The sequence below is a fragment of the Magnolia sinica genome, chromosome 10 (genome assembly GCF_029962835.1).
Source record: "Magnolia sinica isolate HGM2019 chromosome 10, MsV1, whole genome shotgun sequence".
NCBI lineage: Eukaryota > Viridiplantae > Streptophyta > Magnoliopsida > Magnoliales > Magnoliaceae > Magnolia > Magnolia sinica.
Window position 1 is genome coordinate 39,411,247 of NC_080582.1, and position 18,362 is coordinate 39,429,608.

The 18,362-nt window shown below is 38.4% G+C and overlaps 2 non-coding genes across 2 annotated transcripts; one reads left to right on the forward strand and one right to left on the reverse strand.

The window, feature by feature from the left end:
* The first annotated feature begins 8,974 nt into the window (after positions 1-8,974).
* LOC131217855 (small nucleolar RNA R71) lies at positions 8,975-9,082 on the forward strand. Its single transcript, XR_009157442.1, has one exon. It is a non-coding gene; the product is annotated as a small nucleolar RNA R71 (small nucleolar RNA).
* A 4,182-nt stretch (positions 9,083-13,264) lies between these two features.
* On the reverse strand, positions 13,265-13,373 carry LOC131217971 (small nucleolar RNA R71). Its single transcript, XR_009157550.1, has one exon. It is a non-coding gene; the product is annotated as a small nucleolar RNA R71 (small nucleolar RNA).
* Positions 13,374-18,362: the final 4,989 nt, after the last annotated feature.

The following is an 18,362-nucleotide window of genomic DNA, read 5'->3' on the forward strand; positions in this document are numbered from 1 at the left end:
TAAATATCATGGTGGGCCACACAAGGTAGTCCACACTGTGATAGCATGCAGAGCATGCTCTTAAACAACGTGGCCCACTTGTGGGCCCCACAACACCATTAAAGGAAATGAAAAGGAAAGTGGATGGAAAGAAGAAGCAAGGGAAGGAGATCCGGCCATCAGGGTGGCCCCCCACCACTATGGGGTCCACCATATAATCTATACATGATCAAGGTGGGTCCCACTCTTATGGGCCCACCAAAATGAAAAAATCACACAGAAATGGAGGGTTAATGCACTCACAATGAAGGATGAACAGATGAATCGGCTTGAATCGGCGATCAAACGATCCACCAAGCTCCTAAGCAAGGATGGATGGTGATGATTGGTACACAAGGAAGTAATCTCTCTCTCTCTCTCTCTCTCTCTCTCTCTCTCTCTCTCTACCCCCCCCCCCCCCCCCTTCCTAAAATGCTTGAAAAAAATGGAAGAAATTCATACGTAGGTGAGGGGTTTTTATTGTTGGGGATTTTTGGGTAGAGAGGGAAATGGAATGGAAGAGTAGGGGTAGAAATGGGAAGAAAAGTTGGGAGAAATGATGGCTTTGGTAGGGTAAAGGTAGAAATGGGAAGAAAAGTTAGAAGAAATGATGGGTTTAGTAGGGTAGGGGACAGCCTTTGACTTTAGGGAAGGAGAGAGAGTGATGGATTGATAGGTTGCTTAATTGGACAACCTTGGGTTTTGTGCAACTGGGGCCCGCGTGTGTTGCGCGGCCCACCTCGGATTGTGCCCAAATGCAACTTCTAATTTACGAGTTGCAATGGGGCGTGCCACGCAGTGTTGGAATCGTAGCGCCCAGGCAGTCACTAGGGTACAACTCTCGAGGTATTGCGATACTAAAATAGAGTCGCGATCAAAACTCGTCGATCTAGTCTGCCAGGAACATGTCGTTGTCAAAGTAGAAGCGTACAGAAGGTCTCGTGAGGTTACGGGTCTCACACCGATCACTGAAAATAGTCCCTCTCATATTAAGTGTTTGATTGGGGAACAAAGGTCTTAGCATTAAGCACAAGCATAACGAATTGGTGAAAGGAGACATAAGTATATTGATTTGTTTGGATTGCTTAAATGGCCTTAATTAGATGAAGGGTTTACATCACTAAAAAACAGCCCCAATCATATGATGTTCGGAAAACTTAAAACATGCCTAAGCATATGAACGGATTAGATCACTTGAAATGTGACCCAAACACATCAAAGGTTAGTATCACTGAAAATAAGCCCATTCATTAGACACTTAAAAGAGCCCAAGCATATGAATGGTTTAGATCACTTGAAATGACCCAAACACATGGTTAGTGTCACTGAAAACAAGCCCAATCATTAGAACAACATAAATCACTAATGAATTGTGCATGTGACATTCACTAATTGGTTTTCTGAGCATATGCCTTATTAAATCAATGGTTTGGATCATGGTAACGAAGCAATCATATGCATTGTTTGGATCACTACAAACAAGCCCAATCATTTGAACGGGCATGTGACACTTCATAGTGACCATACAATAATAATTAAATCGATCACTAAAAATAGGCCTCAATCATATGAATGATATGGATCAACTTAGCATATCAATAGGCTTGGGTCACTAAAAATGGCCTTATCATGCAACTAGTTTGGATTATTGAAAGCAACTGCAATCATATGAAGCATTTCAATCACTGAATAAGCCTAATCATATGAACTGTCTAGATCCACTGAAATTGCCCAAGCATGTCAAAGGTTTGGATCTCCACAACAAGCCAAATCATGTGAAAAGTTTGGATCACTATAAACAAACTCAACAATATTAGAGAAGCATTCGTATGAATGGTTTAGGTAAGTGAAAACAGGCCCAATCCTTTGAATTGTTTGTAAAGTGAAGAGGGTCCTATAAAATTAACAGTATGGATCATTGAGAACCAACCTCAATAATAGGAATAAGATGGATCAACTTAACATATCCATTGACATGGGTCATCGAAAGCAACTTCAATCATATGATTAGCTTAGATCACTAAAAGTAGCACAACTCATATGAGGTATTCGGATCTTTAAATGACCCAAATCATATGAACAGTTCGAATCCATTGAAATGACCCAAGCACGTCAAAGGTTTCAATCCATTGAAATGGTGCAAACATGTCAAAGGTTTGGTTCACTAGAAATGGGCCAAATTATATGAATAGTTTGGGTCACTATAAAATGAAACCATAACATTTGAATTGTTTGTATAACTAAAGAGGGTCCTACAAAATTAATGGTTTGGATCACTAGGAACCGACCTCAATAATATGAATAAGATGGATCAACTAGACATATTAACATGGGTCATGGAAGGTGATTTCAATCATATAATGGGTTCGGATCACTAAAAGAGGCACGAATCATATGATGTATTTGGATCATCGAATGAATCAAATCATATGAATAGCTTGGATCCACTAAAATGGCTCAAGCACATCAAAGGTTATCCATTGAAATGGCCCAAGCATGTCTTTGGATCGCTAGAAATGGGCCAAATCATATGAATAGTTTAGATCTTTTGTAAAACTGAAGAGGATCCTACAAAATTTACAGCATGGATCAACTTATCCATTACTATGGATCATGAAAAGAAGCTTCAATCATATGACGAGTTTGGATCAACAAAAGCAGCTTCGGTCATATGATGAGTTTGGATCATGAAAAGCAGCTTCAATCATATGATGCGTTTGGATCACCGAATGAGCCAAATCATATGAACAGTTTGGATCAACTTAATGGCCTAGGGATGTCAAAATTTTTGATCAATTGAAGTGGCCCAAGCATGTCACAGGTTTGGATCACTAGAAATGGGCCAAATCATATGAATTTGGATCATTGTAAAAAGAAACACGATCATTTAAATTGTGTATAGAACTAAAGAGGGTCCTACAAAATTAACGGTGTGGATCATTAAGAACCAACCTCAAATATTATGAATAAGATGGATCAACTTAACATTTCCATTGCAATGGGTCATGGAAAGCAGCTTCAATCATACAATAAGTTTAGATTACTAAAAGCAGCATATGATGAATTTGGATCGCCAAATGGGTCGAAATCATATAAGAAGTTTAGATCCGCTGAAATGGCCTAAGCACGTCAAAGGTTTTGTGTAACGTCTCGGAAAAATCCATACAAAGACCCGAGTACCACCTCAGGCAAAAATCTCACAGGACCAAATCCTTTAGAAATTAGGCGGGAATTAACTAGTGCTAAACTAGTTTATCTATGAAATTAGCACTAATCACTTTAAATATGATCTGCAAGACCCGAAACGTGCAGAATCATTGATGCTACATTACCTTGAAACCTAGAATCCATCCCTAAACGCTGTTGTTCTTGGGAGCGCTTTGAAACTCCATATCGGACCTGGACCGCACGTCAAAAGTCCAATAGCCGCAAAACTATACAGCTATGACCGCATTACTGGACTTGACAACCCCCTCGGAAATCAAGTCTTAATTGTGTCTAGAAATGCATAACTTGAGCCCAGAACAAAGTGTGTGAGAAACGTGAATGTCTTTAGAAATAAAATTTGAATTTAAGTAAACTAAGTCGTGTCGCTTGCGGGCCAAATATAAGGATTCAAACCATCAGAATCTTACCCAAATACACCCTCGGATCAGGAGAAGTTTCCCATACATGGCAATGTACTTGTGGCCTTGATTGAGTGACGGTGACCGTTGAACTGAAACTGGTCCGCCACGGTCGATCTGTAAACCCGATCGGAGCGAAAACTTAGCCTAACCTAGATCCATGGTCGGGGAGCTTAAGTCCGACCGCACGTGGAAAAGCGGCCACCAGAAGTGCTCCGTTGGGCTGAAACAGGCGCCCTTTGGATATAACCTAAGTATACTTTGGCCCTGGGGCCATTTCCATTAGCCTTGGGCCTATATAAGGGCCTCAAACCCTCTCTCCTACATTCCATACGAATTTTAAACCCTAAGAAAGAGAGGAGAGGAAAAGGAAAGGAAAGAGAGAGAAAGAGAGAGAGAGAGAGAGTTGGAGATTCATCTTGGGATTTGATCCCGTTGCTCCACGCACTTAGCCATCCTATCTATATCGCTATATAGGCGATTTCGATTCCATACTTGGGTAAGGAATCCTAACCCTAACCTGTTTTAGGGTTTTCAACTATTGTAATAGATGAAATAGCTGACCTATTCCCTGATATAGGTTGTTGTGGTACCGTAGACATAGACTCGGTATACAAACTGAGTTCGATACGCGTTTACCGGCATAAGGTGCGGACTATAAATGTTTATGTTATAGTTTTCAAGGCTTTCAATGTCAGTAACGATTTATGACTGACTTGATTACTATCTCATATGCTCGGACACGGTGTTTCCTGTATATTACACATAGATGTAAACTATGTTGATTTTAATGCATTCTAAGTGTTTGTTGAAATGACTGAATGAATATGGATTCATGATTTGAGCTTGCCATGATTTGTGTGTGAGGATATATGATGAATGTACGTGTGGCAACTCCTATGTGGAAGGATTTGCTACGATGTGCGTTTAAACTAATTTATTACATGTATGTAATATGTGTAGTCTAAGTGTTTGATAAAGTGCCTGAGTGAGAAAATGCTTAATGTAAGGTACTTAATGAGGGTGTTGAGATAGGATTCTCAATCCCCTTATCTAGGGTTACAGTTTCCTTCATGTAGTCTGTTTTACTACTGTGTGATTTGTGAATTAGATGCTCATGTATGTTAACATGTATTCTATGTGTTCGTTGAGATGCTGATATGGGATCTATATTTAATTGTGTTGTTACATACTGTCTTGGCTATTATATTTGAATGCTATGATCTAGAGTGTGTTTGGGGCTACGTAGTAGTCCAGGCAATCGGTAATGATTTACGACCGGTGGCTGAACTGTTTTAGCCATGACAGATGCGTTCGATAAATCCGAGTCGTACGTCACTTGACGACAGTGGCTAGGCCATGCGGAATGCTTATGCACTCCATGTCGATTAAGTCTACGTGTGCTCGTACTAGTCAAGCTCATCAAGTAACCCGATTGACCCGATGTATGTTCACCATGTACGGATGCTACTGCTTGAATCTAAGGTACCAAACGCACCAGCAAAAACCCTTTTAACCTTGGTACCTCGATCCGCTAAGACTCATGAGCCGGGCATGGTGGTATGGGACACCGTGGTCGAACTGTCGGCCTACGCTGGGGTGACGAGCCTCCCCGTAGTGATAAGTGAGCAACCCAGACTCGTGAGCTGAATACGGTGGTATGGGACACTGTATTCAAGCTGTCGGCCTACATTGATAAGGTGAGGAGCCCTTTGTAGTGACCTCGAGCGTACTCTAAGACCGCGTAGTGGCGACGAGCCCTTACGTAGCAACAAGAGTACATACTAGGCCTGCACTGATAAGGTGACAAGCCCTTTACAATGACCTAGAACCGCAACATCGTATGAGAATTGCTAGGACTGACGACCCTAGAATGGATCATTGTTTGGGAATTGATATAAGGGAGGTACCTTAGCTTCCCAATCTTGCTATATGAAAAGGACTAATAAGAACTTGGTAATCATGTTCATGCACAGCATTACGTGTGCATTTGGCGTAGCAGGTCAAGTACTGAGGAAGTGTTTCATGTGCGATCGTGAGATGAAGTCACTGTGGGAGCGCAGGCGAGGGCATGCATCATTAATTCATATCATTCTTGTATTAATCAGAGTATTTAAGGATGCCTGATTGTGTTGCTTTATCATTATTGCTTAATTGGTTTGATAATATGTTAACCTTTGCTTAATTGTTCTACTGAGTTGATCACTCACTCCCACGTTACGGGACAGTGTTGTACACACCAACCAGACCCTGTTGTCAGATGAGGGCGTAGCCTGCGAGGTGGAGCCGGACTTTGAGGATGATGAGGAGGCATTCTCATATATGTAGTATTCAGGCGGGTTCTCGTAGACCGTTCTGAATCGACGGGGCTTTAGGGTTCATGCTTGTAGAGGACTACCACTCTTTTGACATTTTGTATTTTGAATCAATACTTGTAACTATTTGACCTGGCAATGCATTCATACGTTGGGGACCTACAATGATTTATATATTTTATATTCTGATTACAGTCTTCCGCTTGCGTAAATTTAACTGTCCCTGGAGTATGATATGTTGATTTAGCTTAATCTCATTCATGTTTTATGCAGTAACATGGATAACATCAAATCATCATTATGTATGTTGCATAAGTGATGCGTTGGAACTCGGGAGTTGGGCACCTGCTCGACCCCCAATTTTCAGGGCGTTACATTTTGATCCATAGAAATGGCCTAAGCATGTCAAAGGTTTGGATCACTGGAAATGGGGCAAATCATACGAAGAGTTTAGATCATTGTAAAAAGAAACCCAACCATATGAAGAATTTAGCTTACTAAATACATGTCAAACATATGAATTGTTTGAATTTAATAAAATGAGCCCACAAATTGACAATTTAAAATTGGACCAAATTATAAAAATGGATTGGATCACTAGAAATGGTCCTCATGATACTTTATGTTTTAGACAATAAAAAATAGAACCACTATAGCCAACTCTTATACCAAAGTCTCTAAAAAGAGAAAAGTTACCATTGTACCTCCCAAGGGCCAAATCAACTCAACTAACTAGATTAATGAACATATAAATGGTTTAGCATACAAATTGAAATGCTATATTCCTCCAACCCAAAGGGTAGGGGTCATTCAAAACAAACAACGCATATGAATGGCTAGGATCACTTAAAATGTCTCGGGCACATCACTGAAAACAAGCCCAACCATTAGAACTACTTGAATCACTAATGACTTTTGTAGCATGCAATGCACTAATTGATTTGCTAAGCACATGCCTCATTATATTGATAGTTTGGATCATGGTAAGGAAGCAATCTTATCAATGGTTTCAATAATAGAAAAAAGGTGCAATCATTCAAATGGTTTATGAAATTGATAGGGCTTTGAAATGTTAATAGTTTAGATCATTGAGAACCAACCTCAATCATATGAACGACATGGATCAACTTAATAAATCGATTAGCTTGGTCACCAAAAACAAACCTTAGTCATAAGATGAGTTGGGATCACTAAAAACAGCTCAAATCATAGGAAGTATTAGGATCACCGAAACAACTAACTCATATGAACGGTTCATATCCACTAAAATGGTTTGCATGACACAATTTTGGATCACAAAAAATAGACCCATTGTAGCCGACTCTTGTATCGATGTCTCTAAAAAGAAAAAGAAAAAAACTCACCATTGTACATCCCCCAAGGGCCAAATCACCTCTAACTAATTGGACCATTGAATATGTACTTAAACATATCAACTGTATGACATCCAGTATTCAACATCTAGATTCCTCCAACCCAGTGATTTTTTGTGCATTTTGCATACAATTACCGCTACAAAACATCAACATATTTGATTGTTGAACATGTATCTTAGTATCTCAATTTGTTCAACTTAATAAAAATGGCTCCAATCATATGAAGGGTTTGGATCACAAAAACAACCCCAATTAAAGATTTGGGTAAGTTAATACCAGCTAGCCACATGAATGGATTGGATTAATTGAAATGGCACTTGGAGGTGGAATGGTGAAAAAGGATTCATCTAGCCGACCCCAATTAGTTGGGATAAGTATTAGATGATGATGATGGTTCATATTACTGGAAACATGCAAAATCATAGGAATGGTTCGTATTATTGGAAACAAACTCTACCTTATTAACAGTTTGGATCACTAAATATTGGTTAATAACATAACCAATTTGGATTGTTGAAAATGAGCACAATTCTGAGAAGAGATACCTCCTCTCCTATAATTTTTCTACGCTCATGCAATCTAACAAGGAGTACATAGCATTAAGTGATAAGATAGATAAACATAGGCCTTAATATATATCAAACTAATCTAGATCCAATCAAATGAAGGGTTTAGATCACTAAAAACAACCTCAATTATATTAAGTGTTATATAATGAATAGAGGCCTAACTATTAAACTAGATTGGTGAAAAGAGGCAAAAGTATATCAACTAGTTTGGATCACTCAAAAAGGCCTCAACTAATGAAGGGTTTACATCACCGAAACAACTCTAATCATATGAAGGGTATGGATCACATAAAATAAGACCAAGCATATGAATAGTTGAGATCACTTGAAATGGTTCAAGCACATCAAAGGTTTGTGCACTAAAAAAGAGCCCAATCATTAGAAAAACTCAAATTACTAATAACTTTTGGTTCATGTGACATTCGCTGATCGATTTGTTAAGCACATGCCTATTATATTAAGGTTTGCACTGTGGTTTCAAGAAACCATATGAATGGCTCAGATTGCTAAAAACAGACCAATCATCTCAATAGTTTGTAAAACTAAATAGGGCCCTATAATATTAATGGTATAGATCATTGGGAACTGACCTCAATCATATAAATGATATGGGTCAACTTATAATTGTATGATGCATGAAGCAAAGAAGCACAAAAATTCAGGTGAGAGAGCAGAGAAGCACCTCTTTCAAAATGTAAGCAAGTATGAATAGCCAGGAAGTGAGAGTAGGAATGAGATAAATAAAAAAGAGGATTTCAAGTAGGAGCGACACATAATTAGAAGGATACTGCAACTAAGAATCAACTTAACATATCTATTGGCTTGCATTTATATCATCTTCCTCTTTTAAAACATAAATTCCTCCCCTTTTCCTTGATTGAGTATGCTTACAAGTGGTGGTTCTTGAGGAGGTATCCCATGATTGCGCGTTTTCAACAAGTTTATCAAAACAATTCCATGTATCATTGGCTTCCTTGTTCATGAATTCCCCATTACACATCATCTCCACAAATTGGCACATGGGTGAGGTCAATCCTTCATAGAAAAAGCTTATTATCTATTATGTTTCGTAGCCATGTTGTGGACATGAATTTATGAGATCCTTATACCGCTCCCAACATTAGAAGAAGATCTCATATTCTTTTTGTACAAAATACATGATTGCTTTCCTTAAGGTATTCGTTTAATGATACGGGAAGAACTTTTTAAGGAACTCCCTTGTCATCTCAGCCCATGTGCCAATGGACCATGGTCTTAAGGAATGTAACTATGACTTAGCCTTTTGTTTCAAGGAGAAAGGGAACAATTTTAGTCTAACTGTGTCCTCGGACACGTTTGGAAAGCCTAGTGTAGATATTATCTCATCAAACTCTTTTATATGCAAGTATTGATTTTCAGATTCTAGTCCATGAAACTTAGGAAGAAGTTGAATCAACCCGGTTTAATATCCACAGTTCCTACATTCAATGGGAACATCATGTAGGAAGGTGTACTCATCCCCACCGGTTATGAATAATCTCGTAGAGTATGAGGCGGGGGTGCATGATACACCTCTTTCTCATCCTGGGCCTCCTCAACTGGGTGTTGAGGTTAATGGGTGGCCATCATTTATATTGACTTAGAGGATCTTAAGTGGTGTCTAATCTGGTGATGAATAGGCAACCCTTCAACTAATCCTCCTTCACTCAAGAGACAGAGAGTGTTGTCACAAACCCACTTGGGCATGAAACACTTGCAGCCCTAAAATTCCTAACACTAAACCTAAGAAAAAAAACTAAAAAAAATAAAGCAAATGGGAAATCTAGAAAAGATAAGAGAGGTTGGAGAGAAGTTACCCAATTAGGATTGTTATGTTAGGGTTCTACAAAAAAAAAAAAAAAACAATGTTAGTCTCTAAAAACAATTTCAGAAAAATCCTAACCTAAAAGCATAACAGAAAAATAAATCATATTCTTAACCTAATTCTAATACTAATTAATCTCATAAAAATGTAGTCGTCGTCCTCAACAACGGTGTCAAAAACTTGTTTACAACCCTAATTGCAGGGTCGCGATGTAGTAATAACTTGGTGAGATTGAGGTCGAATCCACAGGGACTAAACTTCTACATATTTTAAAAGTAACTAGAACTAGAACTTGAATAAGATTTAAACCTAAATCTGCAAATAAAAGAGAGTAATTGTGAATGAAATATCAATAATCAAAAGGAAACTAAAGTGCCAAGGATCCACTTGTAGATGCTACCATACTTGATTTAAGAAACATTATTGGAATTGGAGTCCTATCCTATCTAATTGGAAAATCAAATCTCTGAACTTTTCATTGACCTAGTTCACACGTGAAAGAATATTGTGATGATTGGAAGGGAATTCATGCATCTACCATGCCCAAGAGATGATAGTGAATCATGAGTTTTACTAATCTCACAATCTCGAAACAGGAAAAGAATATATTCAAAGCTATCGCAACATCTATTGTAATTTGAGTCACAATGAAAATATTCATTAAATTCAAACAAAAAATCAATGAGGTTCAACATAAACAAGAATCAAAGCAAGATAAAATCCTAACACACTACAAGCTTTACCTCTTAGCCCTAGCTAAGAAGTTTCGTTAACCATAGATATGATTGAAACTAAAACCCTTAAAGAAAACATTAAAAATAAATAAGGAAAGAAGAAAAACCTTGGGAGGCTGCTCCACCCTTTGGCTCTGCTCTTTGAAACCTAATTCATGTTTAGAACTCCTTAAACAACCCATATTTATAGCCTTAGTCCGACCGTCTTTGAAAACCACCTCAAATTTACGCACTCTGCGTAACGCCTTCGATGTCATCGAACGTAAGTCGGGTCTGGAAGTCACGCGTTTTCGCACTGCGTAATGCCTTTCGTACTACGTAACTTTTCATGTCATCGAACCTTCCTTCGATGTTATCAAACAGTCTTTCTATGTCATCAAAGGGTGTTCGATCAATCAAGAATGTGTTCAGAGTGCTCTAGCAAGTTGCTCCAAAAATCAACAAAAAGCTCAATGTCATCAAACTGCCTTTGATGTCATCGAGAATTGTATCTAATTTGTCCAGCAAACAAACTCAATTTTCATGTAATTCTTCAATGTCATCAACCTGTGTTTGATGTCATCGACCACCGGTTGATGACATAGTGAGTTCAGATTCTGTGAATTTCTGCACTTTGTACTTTTAACTTCCTTCCTTCTCCACTTAGTTTCCTTGAATCTTAAGTTCTTGAAATCTTCAATCTTTACCTCCTAAGATCTATCCCTTGCCTTCGTGATTCTAGAGCATCAAATTCATGCTTTTAACATTCTTTTCAATCCAAGCTCTCAGATTCACCTTAAAATACAAACATGCATAAAATATACCCATTAAGCATTATCATATTCATAAAACCAAGATATAAATAGGGGAAAATATGTAATATTTGACACTCAACAATCGATGACATCGAAGGTAGTTCGATGACATTGAGATTTTTACAGATTTCTAGAGCAACTCGCTGGAACTTCTGAACATATTCTCGATTGATCGAACACCCTTCGATGACATCGAAGGACCGTTCGATGACATCAAAGGTATGTTCGATGACGAGAAAATTTACGTAGAGCGAAAGGCATTGCGCAATGCGAAAAGGCGTGACTTCCAAATTTGACTTACATTTGATGACATTGAAGGTTGTTCGATGACATCGAAGGCATTACGCAGAATGCGTAAATTTGAGATGGTTTTCAAAGATGGTTGGACTAACGCTATAAATATGGGTTGTTTAAGGAAATCTAAACATGAATTAGATTTCAAGGAACAGAGCCAAAGGGTGGAGTAACCTTCCAAGAGTTTTTCTTCTTTCCTTATTTATTTTTCATGTTTTCTTCAAGGGTTTTAGTTTCAATCATGTCTATGGTTAACTAAACCTGTTAGGTAGGACTAAGAGGTGAAGCATGTAGCGTGTTGGGATGATTATCTTGCTTTAATTCTTATTTATGTTGAACCTCATTAATTTCTAGTTTGATTTTAAGGAATATTTTCAGTTTTCTATGATTTATTGTGACTCAAATTACAATAGATATTGTGATAGCTTTGAATATCTTCTTTCCTATTTTGAAATTTTGAGATTGGTAAAACTCGTGATTCACCATTATCTCCTGGGCATGGTGGATGCATGAATTCCCTTCTAATCATCACAATACTCCTTCATGTGTGGACTAGATCAATGAAAAGTTCAGAGATTTGATTTTCCAATTGGATAGAATAGGACTCCAATTCCAATAGTGTTTCTTGAATTAAGTGAGGTAGCATCTTCATAGCTACAAGTGGATCCTTGGCGCTCTAATTCCCTTTTCATTATTGATACTTTATTCATAATTACTCTCAACTATTCCAGATTTCAATTTAGATCCTTTTCTAGTTCTAGTTTTAGTTATTTTCAGAATACATACAAGTTTAGTCCCTATGGATTTGACCTCGGTCTCACCGAGTTATTACTACATCGCGACCCTACACTTGGGGTTGTGAGCAAGTTTTTGGCGTCATTGACGGGGTTACGGCTACATTTTTTTAGATTAATTAGTATTAGAATTAGTTTAGGATTAGGGTTAGGTTTTTGTTCCTAGGTTAGGATTTTCAGAAATTTATTTTTAGAAACTAACTTTGTTTTCTTTTTTATAAAATCTTAACATAGCGACTCTAATCGGGTAACTTCTTTCCAACCCTCTCTCTTTGCTTTATAGATTTCTTATTTTCTTTAGTTTTCTTTTTCTTAGGTTTTAGTTGTGTAGAATTTTAGGGCTGCAAGTGTTTCATGCCCAAGTGGGTTCGTGATAACACTCTCCATCTCTTGAGTGAATGAGGATTAGTTGAAGGGTTGCCTATCCATCACCGGATTAGACACTACTTAAGATCTTATGAGTCAGTAGAAGTTATGGTTGCACATCAACCTCAACACTCAGTTGAGGAGGCCCAGGATGAGAACGAAATGCATCATGCACCCCCGCCTCATACCCTACGAGACTATTTACAACCAGCGAGGGTGAGTACACCTTCTTGTAAGATATTCCCATTGAATGTAGGAAACGTGGATGTTAAACCTGGAGTGATACAACTCCTTCCTAAGTTTCATGGACGAGAATCTGAAAGTCCTTACTTGCACATCAAGGAGTTTGATGAGATAATAGCCACATTACACTTTCCAAATGTGTCTGAAGACACAATGCGACTCAAATTGTTTCCCTTCTCACTGAAGGAGAAGGCTAAGATGTGGACGTACTCCTTAAAACCAAGATCCATCGGTACATGGGACAAGATGACCCGAGAATTTCTCAAAAAGTTTTTTCTGTTTCATAAAACTAACACTTTAAGGAAGGCAATCATGAACTTCACCCAGAAAGACGAAGAGACCTTCTTTTAATGCTAGGAAAGGTTCAAGGATCTCACGAATTCCTGTCCACATCATGGCTACAAAATATGGCGAACAATAAGGTTTTTCTATAACGGATTAACTTCACCGATGCACCAGTTCATAGATATGATGTGTAACAGTGAATTCATGAACAATGAGGCCAATGATGCGTGGGATTACCTTCGTTAATTGGCAGAAAACACACAATCATGGGACACCTACCCAAGGCCCACCACTTCTAAGCCTACTCAATCAAAGGAAAGGGGAGGAATTTATATTTTAAAAAAGGAAGATGATATGAGTGCAAGGGTGTCCAATTTCGAAAGTCGAGGCCATGGATCTTAAGAAGGCAGAACTTATCAAACCCGATAAGTCTGCGGAAGTTGTTTGTGGTATTTGTGCTTGCAACATACATACGACTGAAAATTGTCCTACTATTCATGCTTTTCAAGAAATATTAAATGAGCAATTAAATGTCGTGAACAACTACAAAAGACCTTTCAGAGGATCCACCTCGAATACATACAACTCTAGCTGGAGAAACCATATAAATTTCATTTGGAGGAGTGGACAAACAGCTAACCCACAAGAGGCCCTTACACAATTCTTAAATCAAAAGAGACCTCAAGAGGATACGGTTCATATATTCATGCAAAACTAAGAGCTATTCAACCAGAATATGGTACAAGCATTCCATTATTTCAAAACAACAGTGAGAATGTTTGCATCGTCCATTCAAAGGATTGAGTCACACTTAGCGAGTGGGGAGAAAGGAATGCTTCCAGCCCAACCCCTCCCCAATCCAAAATCGCAATGTAAAATTAGTAACCCAAGCTCTTCAAATCAAATGTAGCAAGCAAAGTCTATCACCACTCTTAGGAGTGGAAAGACAATTGACAAATCTATTCCAGTGAGAGCAAAAAAGTCTGAGGATCCGGAAGAAGATAAGAATGATAGATCTAGCATTACTCCACAAGAGGAAGAATTAGAAGAAGTGTATAAGCTAATTGTGACATTCCCTCAGTGGTTGATTGCACCAAAACCTCTATCTAACTCTCGGGATATTCTAGCAGTGCTTAAGCAAGTGAAGGTCAATATCCCTCTACTAGGCGTCGTTAAACAAATTCCTTCATATGCCAAATTTCTGAAAGATCTATGCACTACTAAAAGACGGCAAAACATATAAAAGAAAATTTTTTTGAAAGAAAAAGTGAGTGTCATCATCAAGCAAGATGTGCCACAAAGATACAAGGATCCCAGTAGCCCAACCATCACTTATGTAATTGGGAACCACCGAATTGAACATGCACTTCTTGACTTGGGGGCCAGTGTAAATCTGATCCTTTACTGGTTTACAAATAATTGGGTCTAGGTGAATTAAAACCCACTCGGACCACATTATAACTTACTGATCAATCGGTTCGTGTACCAAGAGGGATGGTTGAAGATGTGTTGGTCCAGGTTGATAAATTCTACTATCCAGTCGATTTTATTCTTCTAGATACTCAACCCATCATAGATGTCAGCACTCAGATTCCCATCATTCTTGGTCGCTCATTCCTTCCTACATCAAATGCCATCATTAATCGTAGGAATAGAATTATGAATTTATCTTTCGAAAATATGACATTAGATCTCAACATCTTTTTCAATATGAGCAAACAGCCAGAGGATGATGATGATACCCACTGTATTAACATAATCGATTCTTTCATGGAAGATAGAGTACTTTTGACTCTATATTCTGACCCTCTAGAGACGTGCTTGACTCACTCCCCAGATTTAGATGATGACATGATTAGGGAGATGGATGCCTTGCTTGATTCTGCGCCAGTACTTGAAGTTAACCGATGGAGGCCATAATTTGAAACTTTGCCCCAAACCAATGTAGTGCATATACCGTCTAGCCTCAAAGCACCGAAGCTTGACCTAAAACCTTTGCCCGCTGATCTTAAATATGTCTACTTAGGTCAAGATAAGACATACCCGGTAGTGATTTCTTCCCACCTTAAGAAAGAACAAAAGAATATTCTTATTTCTACTCTTATCGAGAATAAAGGAGCCCTTAGATGGTTGATTACGGACCTTAAGGAAATTGATCCTTTGATTTGTACTGCTGTATTCATCTTGAGGATAATGCAAAGACCTTCTGACAATCACGACGTCGGCTAAATCCAAATATGAAGGAAGTGGTCAAAGGTGAGGTACTTAAATTATTGGATGTGGGTATTATTTACCCTATATCCGATAGTCAATGGGTGAGTCCAACTCAGGTGGTTCCTAAGAAGTCCGGAATCATCATTGTAACCAATGCTGACAATGAACTCGTGCCAACTAGAGTTAGTACGGGTTGGAGAATGTGCATTAACTACAGAAAGTTGAATACCTTCACAAGGAAGGACCACTTTCCTTTGCCCTTCATTGATCAAAATTTGGAAAGGCTAGTTGGTCACTCTTACTACTGTTTTCTTGATGGGTGTTCGAGCTACAATGAAATAGAGATATCCTTTGAACATCAAGAAAAGAGAACATTCACATGTCCCTTTGGCACCTTTGCTTACCAAAGGATGCCATTCGGACTATGTAATGCCCCTGCTACCTTTGAGCGATGCATGGTGAGCATATTTTCTGACATGGTGGGGCAATATTTTGAGGTTTTCATGGGCGACTTTTTTAAATCTTTGGTCCATCCTTTAGCGAGTGTCTGGAAATTCTTAAAAATATGTTGAAGCGATGTGAGGAGAAGAATTTAGTTTTGAATTGGGAGAAATGCCATTTTATGGTTCCCAAGGGAATAGCGCTTGGACATATAATTTCGTCCAAGGGAATTGAGGTAGACAAGACTAAAATTAACCTTATCTCTAACCTACCTTCACCCAAGAGCATACGTGACGTGCGATCCTTCTTATGACACGCTGGATTTTATAGACGATTCATAAAGGACTTTAGCTATCTCTCTCGTCCTTTATGTAATCTCCTTCAAAAGGATATACCATACGAGTGGACTGAGCAATGCCAGGAAGCTTTCACTAAGCTCGAGGCTATGTTGACAACCGCTCCTATCATGCGGCCGCCTGATTGGAGCATCCGTTTTAAGATTATGTGTGATGCGTCTGACTATGCTATTGGGGCGGTGTTAGGCCGAAGAAAAGAGAAGAAGCCCTATGTAATCACTATATGAGTAAAAATTTAAATTCCACTCAAGTAAACTACTCTATTACGGAGAAGGAGCTCTTAGTCGTAGTGTTCGTTTTGGACAAATTTAGGTCCTACTTGATCAAATCCAAGATCATTATTTACACTAATCATGCGGTGCTAAAGTACATTCTTTCTAAGAATGATGCTAAGCCCCGCTTGTTAAGATGGATCCTTCTACTTAAAGAGTTCGATATAGAAATACGAGACAAAAAGGGAGTAGAGAACGTAGTGGCTAACCATCTCTTTAGGCTTGAACTTCCCGATTCCCTTAAACCAACACTAATAAATGACATGTTCCCTGATGAACAATTATTTAAACTCTCCCAATTACCTTGGTTTGCTGACATTACGAATTGTCTTGCCACAGGTTTCACTCCAACATATTGGACTGCGCAAGATAAGAGAAAATTCTTTGCCGAGGTACATAAACTTTTTTAGGATGATCCTTATATATTTAAATATTGCACAGACCAAATTCTTAAGAGATGCATTTCAGACAATGAACATCAGAGTATTATCTCCTTTTATCAATCTCAAGCCTGTGGTAGTCACTTTTTTGCTAAAAAGACCATGACCAAAATTTTGTAGTGTGACTTTTACTGGCCCACTATGTTCAAAGATAGTCATGGGTTTTGTAAAACTTGTAAGTGTCGTCAGAAATTGGGAGGATTATCCAGTCAAAATATGATGACACTAAACCCAATTCTTATCATTGAAGCATTCGATTGCTACGGCATCGATTTCATGAGGCTATTCCCCCTATCCTTTAGAAATATTTATATTTTGTTAGCAGTAGACTATGTCACTAAGCGGGTTGAAGCAATCCTAAGCCGGAACAATGATCATCAAACGGTCCTTCGATTCTTAAAAGAAAACATCATTTCCCAGTTTGGAACACCTCGAGCCATCATTAGTGATGGGGGTTGCACTTTTGTAATAGGTCATTCGAGAACTTAATGAAGAAATATGACATCTCTCACAAAGTGAACACTCCATACCACTTGCAGACAAGCGGGCAAGCTGAGATTTCCAACAAGAAAATTAAACAAATTCTGAAAAAAAAAAGGGTTAACCCTAACCATAAGGATTGGTCAATTCGCTTGACCGATGCTTTATGGGCTTACCGTATAGCTTTTAAAACCCTCATTGAAATGTTCTCCTTTAGACTAGTCTATGGGAAAGCTTGCCACTTGCCTGTGGAGTTGGAACATAGAGCATATTGGGCTATCGAAAATCTGAACTTTAACTTGGACAACACTGGTTCACTACGCAAACTTCAATTGAACGAACTTAAGGAAATTCGGAACAATGCATACGAGAACTCGAGAATTTACAAGGATAGAATGAAGGTATTCCATGGCTGGAACATCATTCGGAAATCATTCATAACTGGTCAAAAAGCCATTCTGTACAATTCTCGGTTACATCTTTTTTTTCGGGTAAACTTCGCTCTCGTTGGACCGGCCCTTTCACTGTTACTACTATTTATCCTCATGGGGACGTCGAGATAAAAAATCTAACGAATGACAATATTTTCAAAGTAAACGGATATCGTCTAAAGCCATTTGTTGAGAAGTTTGATTTAGAGGATTTTTCCATGTCTCTGATTGATCCTGTGAATCAGGATTGACTTCCTAGTTTGATGGAGGTGTAGTTAAGTTTATTGCTTTCATAGGATTTAGGATTAAGATAATTTGTTTATTTAGTTTGTTTAGTCTTCGTACTAGCGCATTTACATGTTAAGAGCTTTGGAAAAGCTTCAATTCTACTTCTTCAGGTACTATCTTTCTATCACTACTCCTTTTTTTTGCGTTGTCTCATGTGCATTGCACGCTTATATATTTTACATT